Here is a 20,293-nt window from a genome sequence, read left to right as displayed (position 1 = left end):
TGCAAATCTCCCTGAAAACAGAATAAAGCTTATGTGAATCCAGAAGTACCTTTTAATTCTTGCTTGGGCTGAAAATTCAGGTAGGTGTTGCACTAAAAAAAGATACCAAATAAACAGATTTACATGAGTTACCAACTTAAACTGATCACTTTTGAAACCCCCAAACCAATTTTATTTCCCTGGTTTTCTTCATGACTTTTTAAACTTATTCGGTATTCAAACAGACTGAGGTCTGCAGGCAGCTGTACAGAGCAAAAGGGAGCATACACCTGAGTGAGTGGTTGGCTTTCTTGGCGTCCTGTCTGCATGCATAATTGTAAGGGACTTGCAGGTTCTCTATGCAGCTGGCCTTTGGCATGACAGTTTTTACATGTGCTGCCAAGGTGATTCATACAGTGGTTAAACATAAGAACATGCCATACTGGGTCAGACCAAGGGTCCATCGGGCCCAGCATCCTGTTTCCAACAGAGGCCAATCCAGGCCATAAGAACCTGGCAAGTACCCAAAAACTAAGTCTGTCCTATGCTACTAATGCTAGCAATAGCAGTTACTATTTTCTAAGTCAACTTAATTAATAGAATGCAAGAGCCTAACAATAATGCATGCAGACAGGACGCCAAGAAAACCAACCACTCACTCAGGTGTATGCTCCCTTTTGCTCTGTACAGCTGCCTGCAGACCTCAGTCTGTTTGAATATAGCATACGTTTAAAAAGTCATGAAGAACACCAGGGAAATAAAATTGGTTTTAGGGTTTCAAAAGTGATCAGTTTAAGTTGGTAACTCATGTAAATCTGTTTATTTGGCTTCTTTTTTTTTAGTGCAACACCTACCTGAATATTCAGCCCAAGCAAGAATGAAAAGGAACTTCTGGATTCACATAAGCTTTATTCTGCTTTCAGGGAGATTTGCATATTGTTCTGAATAATCCTCCGCTGTTGGCCAGTTTTAATTTCTGGACTTAAACTGTGCACCGAAGTTGGTTAAGAAATGTGAATTCATTGCTGTCCCTCCCGACGCAGCCTCACAGCGAAACACGGGATCGTGTCGGGGGATTGTTTAAAAACCTGATGACATGTAATTTCTGAATCGTGGAGTTGCCATGCTAACTAAAAGATTTGCTACACCAATTTTGACTCTAAGTTTGGATTCTTCATATAGCCTCGCTGCACTGTTCCCTTGGATTGATGAGCAATTAATAACATGACAGAATAATAAAATTGTATTATGTGTCTTCAGCTTTTTTCCTGCCAAGATATATAGCGTCGCCAGGGTTTTCAAATTTGACTAATTTTTTATGCTTGACTGCAGTCAGTCTTCTCCGATTAGTTTTAAATGTGCTACATGCTAACTTCATGGAGTACCCCCTAGTCCTTCTATTATCCGAAAGAGTAAATAACCGATTCACATCTACCCGTTCTAGACTTCTCATGATTTTAAACACCTCTATGATATCCCCCTCAGCCGTCTCCTCTCCAAACTGAACAGTCCTAACCTCTTTAGTCTTTCCTCATAGAAGAGCTGTTCCATCCCCCTTTATCATTTTGGTTAAAATGAAAGGGAAAAAATTTATGAAATAACAATGATAACAGGAGGATAAAATTACAGGGTACAGGGAAGAGAGGGTATTATCCTTGGTAAGATTGCTTCTGGCCGGGTAATAGGGTCACCACATATTTTGCCTCTCTTGCTGGTGTTCCTCCTGTTTTCCCCAGGATCTCTGGCACAGCTGAGTGCATTCTTCAATCATTAGTTTAAACTGGGGGGGGGGGATCAAACTGGTTCTCAGGGACCAGTCCCCCCCCGCCAGTCCTTGTGTGCCTCAGCCAGTCGGGTTTTCAGAATTCCCTAATGAATATGCATGAGAAATATTTGCATGCATAAGAGGTAGTGTTTGCAAATATATCTCTAACACATTCTTCCGAGAGATCCTAAAAACCCGACTGGCTGAGGTGCACATGGACTGGTTTGAGCACCCCTGGTTTAAACAGATGGTGAGGTGGACCTTAGGTGGCAAAAAAAAATAAATATAAAGGATAAAGTGCACTTTATTCAGGAAGCAACTGTCTCCCAGTCCTGTCTGTCTTTCTTCCAAAAAAGACAAATCATGCAGACGTGGTGTTTTGGCCTGGCTGCTTTTATTTACAAAGTTCATAACCGTATTGATTTACAAAGTACTTTCCATACTTCTTCCAAATGGTAGCACTCGTAACGATCATTCATTATTCACGAGAAGCCCTCCCGCATCACTGACAGAAGGATTTGATTTCCCCCTGGCAAAACACTTCAGAAGTACTTTTACCACTGCTGCATCCCACAAACTTGGCAAATCAGAGGAGTTTCAGAGATCGCTTGAGCAATTGGCTGCAATCCTTGGCTTCTTCCTTTAACAATCCTTTTCACCTTCAAGGAATTCTTCCTTCACTCTCTAGCCTTTATCCGGCGTTGGCCACCTCTAAATTTCTGAAACTCAGAGGATCTCTTTATTTTTAGAATTTTTTTTTTTTATTTCCACACCCAATTAAAAAAAAATTCAAAATTTATTTTTTTTTATTTCCACACCCAAATTAAAAAAAAAACTTAAAACTTGGCTATTCCTACAAGCCTTTCCATCCATCTCTACCCCACCTCTGTGACTATTCATTAAACATCTGCTGTATATTTACTGAACAACTGCTAACAATTGCCAATGTCTGTCCTGCAAGATCCAATTTGTCCTTTTGGAAAACTGTTGTATACTTCTGAACCCTGCTTAGACATGATCCTGTCAATCTCCCACAACCTTGGTGCGAGAGACATCTCCGTAGGTGTCCCCCACAAAATCTGTTCCCTATGACCATCCCTGTCAACCTCTTTACCCTCCCCCCTCCCCCCAATGCCTTATCCCTTCTTCCCTCTTTTCCTTTTACCCCCTCTAATCCTATTTACCCCTCCCTACCTCCTCACCCTCCTCCCTTCTCTTCCCCCTCCTACCTTTTTCCCTTCATCCCTCTTATCCTGTTACCCCTCCTAATCCTAGTAACACACCCTTGTACATAGTATTTTATATTATTTGCTATAACCATTATCCCGTTTTTTCTGTACTTTCATAATTTATTTTTTAATTTAATTTATTTTATATATATACCAATATTTAACTACCTTGTTCTTATGTAAAAGTGTTATCTGTTCCCTGTAAAGGCCATGCCTAAATGATAGTTACACTATCATAGTTTTAAGTTATCTGTAAACCGATACGATGTGCAAACGGTTGTCGGTATATAAAAGTTTCAAATAAATAAATTTAGAAGTTTTTATAAACCGCTTATAAAACTCAGGTCTCCTACCTCCTGGACACGTGCGAGGCCTTCCCAGACACTTTTCAGGGTGTCGTGTTCTTCCCCTGCAGCTTGCGGCAGCTCTGCCAGAGACCTCCTCCAAGCTCACTACGCTCTCCTCCTTTCTTTGAGAATAGGCCCAGCCTTTCCCTCAAGCCTTCCCAGTTACATACCGGACCTAACCATTTGTAGTCACAATGCAGGGGTGTTCCTGGGATGCACCCTTTACCTAGGAAACCACCCGCTCTCACATCTATTATGGTTATTCTGGTGATGCCATGGAAAGGGCCACAAAATCTGCCCCTTGCAGCGAAGCCACAGAAGATCAGCGACGAAGCCCGGATGTGGAGGCTGAGGCTGTTCCATGGTGCATTGTAACTCCTTCCCCCTCCTCTAGCACTGATCCAGTGACAGGGCAAGGAAGAGAGCGGTGGCAACACAGACAGGATGGCTACTTAAAGCCCCGTGGTTCAAAGCAGCAGTCAGTACCCAGGCAGCAGCGGAGGAGGACGTGCTTGGAGTTGCTGCCACTCTTCTCCTGTTCCTGTTGGCCGGGTGGGGGGGTGGGGTGGGGGGGCACGGCACTCAGAAGGGAAATTGGTAGGAGGAAGAGAGGTGTGAAAGAGAGGCTGGAGGGAGCTTGTTTGAATAGAGGTGCTGGGGGATAGGGTTGTGTTTGTGGGTCTGTACGGGCACCTCGGTTGGGGACAAGAAGGAAAAGAGAGAAGTCCAGGGAGAGCAAGGGGGTGGGGGATGTGAAGGAGAGCAGGGCTGGAGCCAGGGAAGACATCCACCTTCTCCTTTCTGGATCCTAGAATCACTTCCTCCTCTCCCTGACTCCCACCCTCACTCCACCCCCAACTAGATCCCAGAAGTACCTCCATCCTCTCTCTCCTCCCCCATCCCTGATATTGTGTCTTCCCCATGCCTCATATTTCCTCCATATTTCTCCCTGTCCTGGAGATCTTTGTCTCCACCCGCATATTAATACCTAAAATTCCTCAAAGAACAAAACTTAATTAGACAGACATAAAGCAAATTTGGAAAATCCGTTTATTTTTATTATGCACGCTAATTTAAATGTAAGCAAATATGCCACATAATTGATACAGAATTGTCCAACTCGTGCTGCAGAATCTGCCTCTTGCGTTGCTGCAGGAGACCGGGGGCTGTGGTTATAAGCAGGAGCCTGGTGTCCTGGAGTGACTTGCTGCAGAATTCGTATCATGAGTTGCTGCAGGAGATTGGGGACTGTGGTTATAAGCAGGGTCCTGGGATGATTTGCTGCGGAATCTGCCTGGGAGTTAGAACATTCCTTTGCATGTTGTATGAATTTGAAGGAATTTGCCAAAAAGCCACATTTCTATCAAACATCTTTCAGTTATTTTTAAGATTTTCATTTTAAAACAGTTCTCAGACCTTTGTAGGAGTAGATCATTCATTTTGTTCTTTTGTTGTAGTTTTTCCCATTATCTTCTTAACTTTTCTCCTTTAGTTTCTATTTTTCTCCTTCTATCCCACCCATATTCTTTCTCCCACGTATCTCCCCCTTCCGAAGGTGATTCTTTTCTCCTCCCTCTTTCACTCATCTCCCTTCCAGTCTTTTTTCCCATCTTTTCACTTGTTTCCCTGCTCATCTCTCTCCATCCTCCACTCCATCCTCTTTCCTCAACCGTCTATACGCTAACACATAGTCTCCTTTCCTATCCCCATCATGCCTCCTGCCATCAATTCGCACACACCCCTATTGTGAATGTAAACGTGTAATCTGCTCTGATCAATGGGTAATTGATAAATGAATACATATCTGCTCTCTTTATCTTCCTTCCTCCCATCATGTCTCTCTTCCTCTCCCCAGTTATTTCCCCTTCCCGCTGCAGACCCTATTATCAATGTTTCCTCTGGAGGTATTCTTGGCCTCTTAGCTCCATCCTACTAAATATATTGGAGTTGTCCAGGTTGCGGCAGCAGTAGGGAGGATCAGAGGATCAACCTTATTCTAGATAATTGCTGACAGCATGAAGGCAACTGTGTAAAACCCATAAGATTTAATATGGCTCAAGCATAATGAAATGAGAATGGCAGTGTATTATGCTATTCAGGTCAGGGATCAATCTAAAAAGGGTGGTTATGTGACTTTCCTTTGTTACACAGGGCCTCTTAGCAGTATTATGTAAACCTAGGATACAATCTTTTTTGGCAGAGTACAGAAGGTGTGGCCTAGTAGTTAGAGCTCTGAGTTAAGAACCAGGGAACCCAAGTTTCAAATCCCACTTCCATCCACTGACATTGCTTGTGACCTTGGGTAAGTCACTTTATATCCTATTGCCAGCAGTACCCACTCACAGCCCAGTGCAATATCGGCACGGGGAAAGTAGGCACTCATAATTGTGCACCTGCTCTCCTAATGCGCGTCGTTCGACCTCTCCGGGGTGCCCAATTTAATATTTAAGTCGGCCGCCACAGTAAAAAGGAGGCGCTATGGGAAATGATGTGCCCCTAGCGCCTCCTCAGCAGCAGGCACTCAGAGAGAGGTAGCTTGTGCACAGGTTAGGAAAATAGATGCTGGTAAAATTGAGCGTCCCTTTTCCTAAACTGACTGCCAGCACGCTTTTTAAAAAAAAAAACATTTGTTTTAAATGTTCTCATTTTTGTTACTCCGACTTAATGTCATTACGTTATTAAGTCGGAGGAAGTTCAGAAAAGCAGTATTTTCTGCTTTTCTGTACACTTTTTGGGCTGCTCAAAAATGTGCATGTTGGGCACACTTTTTTTTTTTTTTTTTGCATCGGAGAGAATAGCTAATAGCCTCATCAACATGAATTTACATATGATAAGCGCTATTAGCTTCACAGGGGGTTGGATGCACGTTTTGGACACGCTAATCCCCTTAAAGCATAAGGGGTTGTGAACGCACATCCAAAACACGCGTCCAACCACAGGTTAACCAGTGCGCTCGGCCTGTTAGACTGTTAGCTCTTTTGGGTGTGGACTTATTGTACCGGAATTGTAATAATGCTGGAAGCTGCTTTGAGCTTCCTTTGGAAAGGACATTTGTTTTGGAAGCTTTCCTAATCCCAAATTTGAGTGAATCTCGGCCTTATTAGCTATGTTATAAATGTTTGCTAAATAGAGTGCTGTCTGATAACATTCTTCAGGACAAAAGGGTAGACTCGTGATAGATGGAACTTCATCAACCCTGAGACTTAACTTCTGCACTCAGAATGAATAGGCAGATGCACGGTTTAAGGGTTTTACAATTTCATGCCCCTTTCACATTCACTTTGCTCTTCCTTACCCATGCCAGCACAGTTGGACTTAAGCAGATTTCCCAAAGAATCATGATGGGGCTTGCATTTGCACTGCAAATGCAGAAGTGATGGCAGATGTTTTAAAGATATATATATCGGTGGCTCTTCAAGGAAGAGATTTTTGGGCTCTGATCGACTTTTTTGTCCAGTAGTTCATGTAAATTCCTGATCGGGGCACACAGAGCTCTTCTCTTATTTCATTCTGGAGATTTTATCCATAGCCCCCACCAGTAGGGATGAATGCTGTTGCAGAAGGGGTGGGAGGGGGGAGAAGGAGATTCTTGGTGGGGGTAGTGAGAAAAGGGGACATGCTAGGGAGGGGATAGGGCTAGAGAGGGTTAGGCTGCTGAGTGGGTGGTAGAATCTGGTTAATATGATTTTACTGTCCTGGCTTCTGTCCATCAAAATAAACTCTGATATTTACCCAGAAAAATGAGTCCCTTTTTCACTGATTTTTCTCCTGTTTTTGTACTTGTCATAATAACCCTGATAATTTCCCCGGGAAAAATGAAAATGAAGGTCCCTATCCATAGGTCGCCCTGATTTTCCTAGTGTATTTTTTTCTTCAGTTTTTATCATCACCACATGCTATTTTTAAAATCCCTTTTCCTCAACTAACTAAAGAGCTCCTCTGTATTCAAATTGTTCACTACTACTACTTAACACTTCACTTGGAATGCTTGTTACGGCAGTTACTACCTCAAACCAAATAAGCCTGATACTTCACTTTCAATGCACATCCAACATAGCTCTCTGCTTCAACGGCAGAGAGAATGAAGAAAAGATGATTTATATTCAGCATCAGCCAACAAGGAATGAATTACATAGTCTGGATAAACAAATAAGCATGGGTGTAGCTTGCTTGTTATGGTGGCTACTACCCCGAATCAATTAAGCATGATACTTCACTTGGAATATATATCCAGTGCAGCTCACTGCTTCAACAACAGGGGGGAATGAAGTAAAGAGGATTTATATTCAGACAACCAACAAGGACTGAATTGCACAGGCAGGGTAAACAAACGGGAGTAGCTTCCTTATTACGGCGGTTACTACCCCAAACCAATTAGCTAGATACTTCACTTAGATGCAGCTCCAGCACTGCTGTCTGCATCGATGGTGGGGGTGGAAGGGAATTGGAACCAAAAAGTTACCAATAAGGGCCCTGACCTCAGCAGTCAGAGTAACAGATAAGTATGAAAACAAATAGGTGTGAAAGCTTGCTGGGCAGACTGGATGGGCCGTTTGGTCGTCTTCTGCCGTCACTTCTATGTTTCTATGTTAACGTTTGCTATAGCGCTACTGGATGTAGGCAGCTCTGTACAACAACACACATGAGACAGCCCCTGCACAGTAGAGCTTACAGTCTAATCAAGAGACTTCGGGAGTTTCATAGAGGAAGACAATATGTAAAATCAGTTAATGAGGCTGAAGGTAGACCATCAGGCTTAAGATTTAAAAGCAGTCATTAGATGGGATTGAAACCCGGTGAGAGAGGGAGCGTGACGCGCCAGCTCGGGAAGTCTATTCCATGCACACGGCGCAGTCGAGTGGAAAGCACGGAGTCTGAAATTGGCAGTAGAGGAGCAGCAGCACGGTCCTTGCCCTAGGCCTGACAGCAAACCTAGAAACGTCTGGATTGTGCTCTCGCTGAGATTCTCCTGTTGATTTGGAGGAAGCAGGGAGGGACAGCGCTGTCACTGGGTAGTTTCTAGTACCAAAAATTGATCAGCTGGTTGAAGGGCGTTAAAGATCCCTGCAGACCTGCCAGGCTTGCCTCTTTCCTTCAGCTTGCCTTCCAGGCACCTACCTGATTTCCTGTGTGCTACAAAAAATGGCCTCCCTCCCTTCAATGGCCTAGATTTTCACTCCTGCTTTTTCCCACCACCATCCCTTTGTTTTTCTTTCCCCCTTTTCTCCCCAGCTGCTTCCTCCTCTCCACTCCACCAGCTTATCTTCCTTAACAGAAGGACTCTACTAGGCTTCTGCCCCTGCTCTGATCAGCAACGTGCAGCAGCTTGATTTGATTTTCAGAGGCCGCTCTTCCCCGTTTCCCCTCGCTGGCGCACGACTGCGTCCTCACTGCCCACGCTCTGCTTCTGCTCCATCCTACTGATTGTCCAGGGCTTTGATGTGGATCCGCGCAGCAGCACTTACTGTAAATTTGGCAGACATCCACTGGAAGCCACAGAAAAGTACTCGACCTCCAGTTTTGCAGTAAGTGGTCCAAGTGCCTGGCACCAGAGAGGGTTTCTCTGGTGCCAGGCAGCACCCCCAGATCAATTGAAATGTATAAGACCTCGGGGGGCACGGTTTGCAAGTTCCTTTTCAAATACTGAACCTGTGCTGGCCCGCGTACTGCAGGTGTAGAGTGTACACTGGACTTTTCCTGCCCTTCCTCCTTCCCCCCTGCAGGGTAGAAGTACATGTACGTGTGAGGGAGCGTTCCTGCCTTTCCCTGCACTGACGGGGAGGAGGCCTATTTCACAAGGCCCTTGTATGCCAGTAAGCACGTTTACCTTGGGGGAAAAATGCCTTTCCCAAAATCATCTCTTCTGAGGAATGAAATACAATAACAGCAGGATGGAAGACGTTCGCTCACATCGTCATGACCCTGGCCGCCCCCACCAACCCGCAGAAGACACTGACTCTTCACTGGCAGTAAAAATTGGCCGCAGTTTATTTCAATGAACCCGAGCCCTTACAACCATCGATACAACCCCCTCAAAATAGCTCCCCCTGCCGCCTCCTCCTGAGCCCCCACCACCTTGACCCCTGATTGTGGAGCTGCCTTCCCCCCACCCCTCACCTGCTCCGCCTCAGGCCAGCGCGAGCAAGCTTTTACCGGGAACCTAGCCCCACGGTTCGCCGGTCTTCCACGTAGCAGCCCCCCCCCCCCCCCAGCTACGTGGGCCTTAACCCCTCCTCCAAGTGCCGCCCCCAACTCACATTTTTACAACAAATAACTTTGGGCTCAGGTTACCCGCCAACACTGCGACGAAACTTAAAGCGTAACTTGCTGAAATTATAGGGAGGGAGGGTGGGACACTTTTCGCCTGCCTGCCCTTCGGCTCTCCCTCGGCAACTGCCAGCATACGCTGACGTCAAAACCCCTCATCCCATCGCAACCTCCCGTTTGAATTGTCTCTGCACTTCCCCCCTCTCTCACCCCTTCTCCCAACTCTGCTTATCTTCCCGCCCTCGCTAACCTACCCTTCCCCCAGCTGCAAACCTAGTTCGCCCGCTTTCCCTCTGTTACCCTCGCCGCGTCTAATCAACGCGGCTTGCTTTTGGAACAAGAAGGGGAGGGGAAGCTTAAACAATTTTGTTTTGTTTTAAATGACCTACGGTGTTCTCTAAATACAATAAAATCCTTCTGTTCTTGCTTTGCTTTCTAAAACTGGAACCAGAATTTACCCCCAATCTGTGCAGGTTGTATCTCGTATGCTTTCCCGTTTATGCCTGTCATTGTGGGGAGCTGGGGTGGAGGATGAGGACCTTGGGACCATAAAGTGCCAGATACCTTTAACTACCAGTTTGGCAGCCGCCAGCAGAAGTGGGTCCATGTTGCTTGTCAGATGGGCGTGCCGGCAGAATTGGCTGTGAGTGAACCATTTGCCATCACTGCTATACAAACCGCATGCGAATAATTTAATAATAAAATCTTTGCTAAATCGATCTGTAAGTCTCAGATTCTCCAGTATCCATAAAACACAGCAGCAAGATCCTCGTGATCAGAGGTGCATGTTTGCAGCTGAGCACTTTCAGGATCTTGAAGCAGTACTTCAATTGCTACCCTGTGTATGATATATAAGTACTTGTTACGCTAGATGGATTGTGCATCACTGTGGCTCCACAGGTGCCTTCTTATTAAATGAAACTAGGTCAGCTCTTTGCCATTTCTCACGGTGAAGTGCACTTCTTAGTGATGGAAGCCTGCCTAAGGGAGGCATGACATGACTAACATGTTGTAGCTAGTTCAAATAGGCAATGCAGCTCTCTTGATCTTTTCATTATTTAGGGCAGTGGTGAGATAACCTTTTGGGTCACGCGCCCCCTCCCCCTTTCTATTCATCCAATTGGGTGGGGTCCCTGATTATCAATCCAAAATTTGTTTTGTTTTTGACAGCCTGGCTCAGTGTGTCCAATACTGGATTTTTTTTAATGATTTTCAATTAACAAAAAAAAAAGCAAATACTAGATCACACTAGCCCTATAGTAAATGACTACAGATAAAGACCGAAATGGCCTATCCAATCTGCCCAGCTTAGATACATCCACTTTTGGTAGATGTGCATGTCAAATTTCCAAATGCAACCCAACAGCAATTTCCTCCTTAGCTCTTCCACCCGATTCCTCATCCCTCTTCTCATATCTGTCGCAAACATGGCCAAGCCTACTTTGTTTTAGCTGAAATATGCAAAAGATTTGGAGTTAAATTAGTGGCTTAGCCAAGGATGGGCCTGGGTGGGCTTAGGCCCACCCACCCAACCAGGGCTGTCTGACACCAGAAGAGGGATGGAGCAGCATTTCCATCACAGGATCCCATCCCTGTGACGCAAAGAAGAGGACCGGAGCTGCAAGGCCATCGTGGGATCCCATCCCCACGACAGCAAAGAAGAGGACCGGAGCTGTAATGCCGTCACGGGATCCCATTATTGGCTGTGCCTATTGAAAAGGCCCTGTGTGGGTGAGAATGGGAGCTTGAATGTGTGTATGTGGGTGAGAATGAGAGTCTATGGGGGGGTGAGAAAGGGAGCCTGGGGGTGTGTGTATGTGAGTGAGGATGGGAGCCAGAGTGTGCGTCTGAGTGTGTGTAAGAATGGAAAACTGGATGTGCATCTGTGTGTGTGAGAATGGGAGCTGGGGAGTGGGGGTTTGAAAGAGTGAGAGCTGCTTGTTGTGGTAGAGCAGGGGTCGGGAACCTTTTTGGCTGAGAGAGCCATGAACGCCACATATTTTAAAATGTAATTCCGTGAGAGCCATACAAGACCTACCAAATTAATTTACTACAACCCCCTACTCTCCTGACGCCCCCCAATACCTCCAAAATTAATTTACTACAATCCCCCACCCTCCTGACCCCCCCCAGACCTGCCAAAAGTCCCTGGTGGTCCAGCGGGGGTCCAGGAGCGGTCCGGGAGCGATCTCCTGGACTTGGGCTGTCGGCTGCCAATAGTCAAAATGGCGCCGACGGCCCTTTGCCCTCACTATGTCACTGGGGTCGACCAATGGCGGCGGTAACCCCTGTGACATAGTAAGGGCAAAGGGCCGGCGACGCCATTTTGATTACTGGCAGCCGACGGCCCTTTGCCCTTACTATGTCACAGGGGTTACCGCCGCCATTGGTCGACCCCAGTGACATAGTGAGGGCAAAGGGCCGTCGGCGCCATTTTGACTATTGGCAGCCGACAGCCCAAGTCCAGGAGATCGCTCCCGGACCCCCGCTGGACCACCAGGGACTTTTGGCAGGTCTTGGGGGGGTTGTAGTAAATCAATTTTGGAGGTCTTGGGGGGCGTCAGGAGGGTGGGGGGTTTTGTTAGATTTTTACTTTTTTATTAAAGATTTGTCTGCGAGCCAGATACAGCCATCAAAAGAGCCACATCTGGCTCGCGAGCCATTGGTTCCCGACCCCTGTGGTAGAGCATGTGAGAGTGAGAGCTTGTTTGTGTAGGAGAGTATATGAGAGTGAGAACTTGTGTGTGTGAGGGAGACTGTGAGAGAAAGCTTGTGTGTGTGAGGGAGGGAGGAAGAATAGAAGACAGGAGAAGAAAGAATGAGAAAAGAGATCCTAAATAGGAAATCGGAAATCACCAGCAAGGAAAAAGTGGGGAAAAAAGAGACTGGGCCCAACTGATTAGAAAAATAAAAATCAGACCACAAAAGTAAAAAATAAAAATAAAAATGTGAGACTTTAGCAACTGGAATATGCCATATTTGGGAATGTGCATTTCTTATATTTTTGTATTTTGCTGATTCTTCAGTATTCCACTGCTCAGAGTCTAGTTTTTCAGGCTTTCTATTTCAGTTTTGCCTGCATGTTTGTTTGTAATATGTAGTCTTTTATTTCTATACTAGCCGTTAAGCCCGTAACAACAGGCAACATTTAAAAAAACTTTTTCTGTCCATTTCCTTCCCACTCCCTCCCTCTCACCTCCCCCCTCACCTCACTCTCTCCTCCCTCTCACCTTCCCCCCTCCGCTCACCCTCTCCTCCCTCCTCCCTCCGCTCACCCTCTTCTCCCTCCCCCCTCCCTCTCTCCTCCCTCCCCCTCCCCTCTCCTCCCCTCCCCTCTCTCCTCCCCTCCCCTCAGCTCCGCTCACTCTCCCCTCCCCTTTCAGCTCATCCATAACCGGCAGACGTGGGGTTCCCTCCCTCGCGCGTGCCGCCGCTCCTGCTCGTCGCCGCCGCTGGTACTGCTCCTCCCACTCCTGCTCCTCGCCGCCGCCGCTCCTGCTCCTGGACCCAGCGCCATTTTTTTTTTCGGGCACGCTCCGCTCTGACCGACGTGCTTGCCCGCGCATGCGTGGTAGAGTTGCTCTCTACTGCGCATTTGCAGCACGTTGGTCAGGGCTCCCTTATCTAGTAGATTAGGTAAGGGTTGGTCTCTGTTTTGCCGGTGTGTAACTGAAATGCAGTATTTCTGTTCACATGTAGTTTCTCTGTAGTAGTAGTCCAGCTTGTTCTGTTACTCCAGTAGGTGATGTATTAATGTTCTAGGGCCTGGTGTAGTATTTGCATTACTGCTTTTTCATAAGGTTACTGTTGTTTGAATCCTGAGAGTCAGTGCTGTGACTGTATGGCAAGGTTCTAGATGTCTTTCTTTGCAGGAATCTGTGTTACTTCACAAAATGTTTAGCAGTGGAGGGATATTTTTTGCTTAGGTGACACCAGAATTTGAAATTTTTTTTTCATGTTGTAATGTGAATTGTCCTAGCTCGGCTCTGCACCTGTTTTAATGATTAATGCTATTTTATTGTAGTTATGATGATGTCTGGCTTTCTGCAAAGAGGATTCATGAAAGAATACATTGATTTTTGTTTTATTACATGATTGATTGGATCTGTTTTCTTTGCTTTTTACATGGTATACTTTTGCATTTATAAACTACAATAAATATAATATAAATTAATACAGAACAATAAGAAATTTTGAATGCTGGTAAGTTCCTCCTTTTTGACAGAAGCGGTGGCTGTCAGCGGGTTTAACAGCCGACGCTCAATTTTACCAGCGCCTGTTCTCGAACCCCCTGACAGCCACGGGTTCGGAAAACGGACGCCGGCAAAATTGAGCGCCCGTCTTCCAACCAGTGGGCTGCGGGCAGATTTTTAAATTTTTTTTATTTTGGGGGCCTCTGACTTAATATCGCTATGATATTAAATTGGAGGGTGTACAGAAAAGCAGTTTTTTCTGCTTTTCTGTACACTTTCCTGGTGCTGGCCGAAATTAACGCCTGCCAAATTTCAGAAAATAAAATGTGTGGCTTAGCTGCACATTTTACTTTCTGTATCGCGCGGGAATAACTAATAGGTCCATCAACATGCATTTGCATGTTACAGGCGCTATTAGTTTCGGGGGAGTTGGCAGCGCGTTTTCGACGCGCTATTACCCCTTACTGTATAAGGGGTAAAAATAGCACCTCAAACGCCGGAGCGCACTTTACTGTATTGGCCTGTTAGTCTTCTGGCCCATGTGAGCTGCTGCTGCTCGTGGCCTCTTCCTCTGCAGGATCTTTCTTGCCCTCCTCTTCCCTGGTTTGCACACTACGAATGTAGGGGTAATTTCTAAAAGGCTTAATATGTAACTATGTAGTAAAATTGCGGTTACACAGGTGAAATGACTGGAATCCACAAATGGATTATCAGCTGGCTAAAAATTATCCATTACTTTTACACTGGATATGCTTTAAACCATAATAAAAACTGATACACCTTCCCTCCCCCCGGATGCTTTTTTTGTAAGGCGTAACATGGCAGGGATAGAAAACTAAAAATTTATTTTTAAAAGTTAATAAAAATGTGCGCGTATTTTACATCATCGTTTTTGATGGTATACGTGCACACGCATACCATTTGCTGCATAGCAAGTCAGTATTCCGACACGCCCCTTACACAGCTGCTCACGAAAAGCACAGGTGCAACGTACAAGTACTTGATGCTAAGTTGCAAAGGAAAACCACTGGAGTGGTTTCTGTTTGAAAGTCAACCATGAGGTCTGTGTGTGCAAATGTGCCCATGTACCCCACATCCAGGTGGGCTACTGAAAAGTGTCCCTAAAAAGTAATAGGATGAAAAGAGAATGGATCTAGGAATAAGACCAGTGAGGAAGCAAGGTAAGTGTGTGCACAGATTTTTGGAAGACTGCTGGTTGTAATGGGATATAGGGCAGATTATAATAAAGATTCGTGCAACAGAGAACAGAAAGCAAAATAAGAACATAAGAACATGCCATACTGGGTCAGACCCAAGAGTCCATCAAGCCCAGCATCCTGCTTCCAACAGTGGCCAATCCAGGCCACAAGAACCTGGCAAGTACCCAAAAACTAAGTCTATTCCATGTTACCATTACTAATGGCAGTGGCTATTCTCTCGGTGAACTTAGTAGCAGGTAATGGACTTCTCCTCCAAGAACTTATCCAATCCTTTTTTAAACACAGCTATACTAACTGCACTAACCACATCCTCTGGCAACAAATTCCAGAGTTTAATTGTGCGTTGAGTAAAAAAGAACTTTCTCCGATTAGTCTTAAATGTGCCACATGCTAACTTCATGTGGCACTTGTATTACTTTAACTGTATTTCTTTTCCGATTATGCACATTGTTTGCACTAATATAGTAGTGGGAAGACTTGTACAACCCCTAACTAAATGTTCACTATTTATCACATTGTACATAGGGAGGGATTGATTTGATCCTTGGGACCAGTGGCACAGTGATAGTACCTTAGGCCTCTGTGGACTGGTGGTGATGCTAGAGAATAGTGAGGGATCAAGCCAACACGCTGCTAGTACAAACAGAATGGTTACAGGAGCGTGGTGTGCCCTGCACATAAGCTGGCTGGATAATACGACGGTGCTACCGTCATGGTAAAGGATAAAACTAAAATTCCTTAGTTATAAGCGTTCTTCATTTCAAAGGGCATTCTTGGACTTCAGAGGTTTTCCTGGTACTTTCTTGTTCTCTTGGTGTCCTACAGCCGTCTGTCCTTGGGTTCTACTGGCCTCTCCTGTGGGCTTGTATTATGGAAGGCAATAAAAAGTGACTTTATTGATGAAGTACTTGATTTTTCTCTCAGTCCTTTTGCCCTTTCTCAGTCTCCCGGCACTTCTTAGGCTCCAGCTACGATGCCTACTTTATTATTGAGTGACTGGTTTCAGCCTGATAAAACATCAATAAAAAGAGTTGTTTTGCTGAGTCATGGATTCTTGTTCACTCTGCGGAAGTTTTTGTGTTTCAGACAAATGCATAACGTGTATCTGCTGCTTTATGGTGCTGAACTAATCACTGTAAATCAAATGTGTGCGCCATACATTCATTTCGGCTTCAGTTCTGTAAAACGTATAAATGTGGTCCTTTTCAGGGTGTACATTGTTTATTTCTGCCCTTGGTAAAAATAATTACGAACTGATCTGAGCCTTATATTCACACAAACTTGTAGTTGCTGGCAGGTCTGGAATTTGAACACAGGGAAACTACCTTATGAGAGCTGATATTTCCGTGCAGATAAGACACGTTGTACCTGTGTTGGAACAGTAGAATGAAAGAACATTGCTCTATCATCAAACTGCAGGCCATAATGCAAATTGTCATTGTCCATTTTGTTTTTCTTTTCGTTAGTTACTGGAACTTTTTAATGTTTGTTTGAACACCTTGAAACCTCCCGTTGCGCCTGCGATGTGCACTTTTATGAGAAGGCCACCTGAGACTCACATTTTGATAGGGCTGTAGCCATCGCTAGCTTCCTCATTTATCTGGGAAGCTTGTGGGTTAAAGGAGAATGCCAGTGCAAGTGTGCCTCTTCTGGAGAGCAAGTCTTGGCTTGCAAAATGAGAGAAAAATATTTTCTTTCCTTGACATCAAGACTAGTGATGGCAAATGGCCGGAGACAATGTTTCAGACATCGTGGTAAATGAGACAAACCTATTCATTCAGTTAATTTAGCCCTAGCACTATTTTGGAAAACAAGACTGTGAGAGACCATGACTGCTAAATAGAATTGTTGTTATGTTGGAAATTATAAACTTTAGGAAGGAAAAGTCTATTTTGTTTCCCCTTTTTCAACATTCTTCATCATTGAATACTATAATAGAGAATGGATGTCTCAGAATCATTTCTCAGCTTAATGTGTTTCTTAGAAATGGCTGCAATAGCCACTGTCTTATTTAGTTCTTAACCCCTTTCAGGACGAGAAAACACAATGCAATAGGCTCACTGACGAATATATTTGGGGTGGACCGGAAAGGGGTTAAGATAGGCACAAACTGCACATAATAGGCAGTAATACTATACAAAAGTAAAGACGTGTAGTGCCCCTCACATAACCAATAAGGTGGGAAAGAGAAGCCAAGAGTCTTGTTTAGATTGAAGCCTGTTGGAGTAGTGCAGGGGTGGCCAACTCCAGTCCTCAAGAATTTTCAGGATATCCATAATCAATATGCGTGAGGTAGATTTGCATTGTATGCAGACCTCTCTCATGCGTATTCATTACAGACAGCCTAAAAACCCGGTCGGTTTGTGGTTCTTGAGGACTGTAGAAAACATCCCCTGAAGAGGGCACTCTGCTGCCAAAACAACAGTATCTGGTTCATCTGTATCACAGGAGTTGCAGTGTATTCTATTCAACTGTAAAATAGAAATTTGACATTTTGTGGGGAAAATTTGAAGATTTTTTTCCAATTAAATAGTTAGTAAATATTGAGTAATAAACAGTAATGAGATCACCAAACGCATATAACAAATGGTGAACACACACAATCTCAATGTACCTCCTCCAATGCTCATAAATCAAATTTCCCTCCCTCTCCCCCAAAAGTCCCCTCCCATCCTTTATTATTCAAAGGGCTCCAAGTGTCTTAAAAGGCCTGATAATCTGTCCCTGGGAACTGCAGTAATGTCTCCATTTGTTAAACACTCCACAGTCATGTGTATAAATCACCCTCTGTCAGCAGTGTACCGCCATTTCTCATCTTGCTGCCAGGAGATTGTGAGTGATCAGCTTAGCCACCTTCACAGGGACACCTTCAAGCAGGCAATTGAGCATCCAATTTAACCTGAGTATCAGTCTTCTAAAAAATGAAGTTTTGAGCTTTTCTCCAAAAGGGAGTCAGCACAGAGCATCCCCACTAAATATGACCCGTAGACCCAAATCGCCACATCCTTTCCAACAGGATGTTGTGTTTGATTCATGTTGTACATCGCCTAGTTAAGCGATTAACCAAAAGATTTTTAATAAATAAAATAAATAGGCATCAGAAGTAGATGTATATATTTTCTTTAACTTCTGTGCTTAAGGTACCATCTATAGCAGATCTTGTAAGTATATTCAGCTAAATTAGCCGATGTAGAGGACTTGGCTGTGCTTAGCTGAATTTCCTCTCACTTATCCTCATCAAGACCGCACTCCATTTCTTCTCCCCAATGCCATTGCATGACAGAGTTTCCTTCAGGAATGGAAAGCGATTTTTTTGGTATGACTCCTTTGGAAGATATCCCCTTACTAATCTGATCCTTGAAGATGGATCTACGCCTACATATCACCATCTCCCCGATAGGTTTTTTTTCCAAACATTTTAAAATTAGTTTGAAGTAAATTTTAGACTTTGTGTTTGGTTCATGCTTGTATTCAGTGCCTTACGGCTGGAAATAATAGCACACTCAGCTCATAAGTATGATACCATCATAAGCAGCAGTTACTGAAACTCTGTTCTAACTCTTTCCCACCTAAAAGGTGAATTTTAAAACTGGCGCATGGGTGCATGTGGACGCGAGCCTGTGCGCACAAAAGCTGCTTCTACCACGTAAGTGGAAGGATTTTAAAAGCGACACATGCTAATGCATTTGCCAGTTTTACCAGTTTGTTTCCAGTTAACAGGTAAGTCCTCCAGGTCCTCCAACCCCCCTGGTTTGATACCCTGTACACCCCCATTACCCCAGACCCTTTAAACCCATCTGAAATGGCTTGTTTGTTTTTTTGGGGGTTTTTTTGGGAGGGTGGGGCCTTACACGCTATCCATAGCAGAAGTAAAATTCCGTGGCAGGGGGCCTTGGAGTGCGACGGATCGCATAAATCTTTACACGCAAATTTCAGATTCATGTTCCAAAACACCCATGCACCACCCATGCCCCGCCCAGACCATGCCTACACCGCGCCCCTTTTTGAGAAGTTTCTATATGTGTGTGCTGCTGCATTTACGTGCGTATTCAGGTGGTTTTCAAAATCTGCTGGGCACAGGCAAGTCCAACATATTCATGCATCCCCTAATTTTGGCGCGCATTGGGCTTTTAAAATTCACCTTTTAGTTGAAGCAAAAATACTACTCAAGTATCTGTAACATTTGGCTAACCGAAGCAGCCACACTGCGGCCAGTCCTCACTCATCCCATATGCCACCAAAGTTCCACTTGAGGGATGCTGCCAGCTGACTCCAGCCTCCCATAGGCATGTGCGCGCTCTTTGCCCTGGAGTAGGCTCAGTGGTGGGTTGCCTCCCACGGCGCCTCTGGATGATATAACCGGGATCGCATACTTAAACCTCCAGCTAAGTTGGAGCCTCAGCAACAGGTTCTCCTGCCTTGCTGGTTTTTGTTGCTTCTCCAACCTGTCTTGCTCCAGTAACTGTTGGCTCGTCCTTGCCCCTGTCTCGTCCCACATCCCTATATGCCTCCAACTTCTCTTGTCATCGACTTCCGCCCTCCTTGCCCTTTGATGGATCTCTCATTGCCTCAACCCTTGACTGGACAGGGACCCTGCCTGTGTGCTGCCTGCCTCGACCCTTGCTTGGATGCAGACCCTGCCTGCTTGCCGCCTGCCTCAACCCACGCCAGGACACCGATACCGCCCAAGTCCGGCCAGCCAGCCTTTTAACCCAAGGGATGAACCTGCGGGGAGCGAGGCTGGTACAGATGACGCCTTCCCATAGGCCCAGTTTAGTAGCAGGTCTGCTTGCTGTCGGCATGGACCCAGTTCGTGCTGGGTAGCACCAACCATGCCGCAGTCCAAGGACAGTATCAAATTGACTTAAAAATTGTGATTCCCTCAATAGCCTTGCCCACCATTGATTATTTTAGTGCTCTTTATTGGGTATTTCAAAAAATGCCATTCGAGCTTTACAATATGCACAAAATTCTGCCATGAGAATAATAGAGCAAATCCGATCTTATTTTCATATTATTCCACATCTATTAAAACATCATTGGTTTCCTGTAGCCTGGCGAATTAAATTTAGAATTTTAATGATAGTATACAAAGGAGTGAAAGGCATTGCACCTCATAGTGGGGCAGATTTTATAAATCTGCGCACACGCGTACTTTTGTTCGCGGGATTTCAATAGATACGTGCGTAGCCATTAAAATCCGGGGTCGGTGCGTGCAAGGCTGCCCAAAATTGGCAGCCTGCGCGCGCTGAGCCGCACAGCCTGCCTCCGTTCCCTTCCCCTACCTAACCCA

The 20,293-nt window shown here is 45.1% G+C and overlaps 1 protein-coding gene across 5 annotated transcripts in view; it reads left to right on the top strand.

Annotated features, from left to right (window-relative positions):
• The window catches only part of MARK1 (microtubule affinity regulating kinase 1), a 387,182-nt gene that overhangs the window by 247,280 nt on the left and 119,609 nt on the right, over window positions 1-20,293 (top strand). The gene's annotated exons all lie outside the window — the stretch shown is intronic.

Source organism: Rhinatrema bivittatum, chromosome 3, assembly GCF_901001135.1.
Source record: "Rhinatrema bivittatum chromosome 3, aRhiBiv1.1, whole genome shotgun sequence".
Lineage (NCBI taxonomy): Eukaryota > Metazoa > Chordata > Amphibia > Gymnophiona > Rhinatrematidae > Rhinatrema > Rhinatrema bivittatum.
The sequence above is the reverse complement of the archived record's forward strand: the minus strand, read 5'-3'. Positions and strand labels throughout refer to the sequence as shown.